The following is a 1,546-nucleotide window of genomic DNA, read 5'->3' on the forward strand; positions in this document are numbered from 1 at the left end:
ATTCCTACAAATATCATATCAAATAGAGACCTATGTTTCACTTCGAAGTTGTGGAATGGTTCGCAAACAGCCTTGGGTACCGAATTGAATATGAGTTCAGCTTACCACCCGCAGACGGATGGCCAATCTGAACGGACTATCCAATATTTGGAAGACTTGCTGAGAGCATGTGTATTGGAATATTCTGGAAGTTGGGTGGACTATCTACATCTGATAGATTTCACCTACAATAACAACTTTCATTCGAATATCGGCATGGCGTCGTATGAAGCTCTTTATGGCAGGAAGTGTAGAACATCGTTGTGTTGGTTTGAAGCAGGAGATAATCTGACATTAGGACCTGATGTAGTTCAGCAGATGGCATAAAATATAAGAATGATAAGGGAAAACATGAAGGCAGCTCAGTGTAGGCAGAAGAGCTACTATAACTAAAGGAGGAACCCTTTCAGTTTTGAGGTAGGAGATCATGTCTTCATGAGGGTGGTTCCAAAAATTGGCATTGGCAGAGTACTTAAAGCCTGTAATTTTACCCCTAAATTCATAGGACAATACCAAATTTTTAGAAAAGTTGGACCAGTAGCTTACCAAATAGTCTTGCCACTTTTACAATTGAACCTACATAATGTATTCCGTGTATCCCAACTCATAAAATACATTAGTGACATGTTGCACATTATCGAACCTGATGCAATGCAACTAAAGGATAATCTCACTTTTGAAACTATGCCCTTGAGGATCGTTGATCAAAGTGTGAAGGTGTTGTGAGGCAAGGAGATTGTTCTAGTTAAGATGATCTAGAGCCAAGCAAACGGAGAGATGCAACTTGGGAGATCGAGGAGGCCATAAGAGATTCCTATCCCTGCCTATTTTCTTAAGAGGTACATTTCATTTTCGAGGACGAAAATCTTATAAGTAGGGATGATTGTAGCACCGTGAAAATTCGATATATTTTATTAATTATTTATTTTAACAAAAATTAATTTTTGAAATTAATCGGTAATGATTTAGGCTAAATCGTAGCTAAGTGTTAGTCTTGCTTTGTGAATTCCTATTTTGTGAAAAATTGTCGTCATTTTCTATGCTAGAAAGTTTTTAGCTGCTGTCTGGCCCAAACTCGCCTGAATTCGGCCTAATAACGTGTTTTTGAGTTCCATAGCTCGAAATCGAATTCCGATTGCGCCATTGGCTTTGAAATATTATTTTGAGCCAGGATAAACATCAATTTCGTCCAAAATGCATTTCTAAATATTTTTCACTCTGAATTCGCCATTCCGTAATTCTAACCCGTAATCGGAAGATTTTAATATCCAGTCGAGTATTAGCCGACAATACTCGGACATGGTCTCATTGTGAATGTTTCACCATATAAGTCACCTTATTTTCCTTACTGAAACTTGCATGACAAGCAAGCGAAAATACCCATCTTTTACACAAATACCCCTAAACCGTTCATTTACCCTTTCATCATTTACTCCTAGAAACTATTGGCTTGCCCCCTCTTAAATTTGATTTATTCTAATTAAAGAATCATTCAAGCTAGAGAAAC

Source organism: Lupinus angustifolius, unplaced genomic scaffold (genome assembly GCF_001865875.1).
Source record: "Lupinus angustifolius cultivar Tanjil unplaced genomic scaffold, LupAngTanjil_v1.0 Scaffold_77_16, whole genome shotgun sequence".
In the NCBI taxonomy this organism is placed as follows: domain Eukaryota; kingdom Viridiplantae; phylum Streptophyta; class Magnoliopsida; order Fabales; family Fabaceae; genus Lupinus; species Lupinus angustifolius.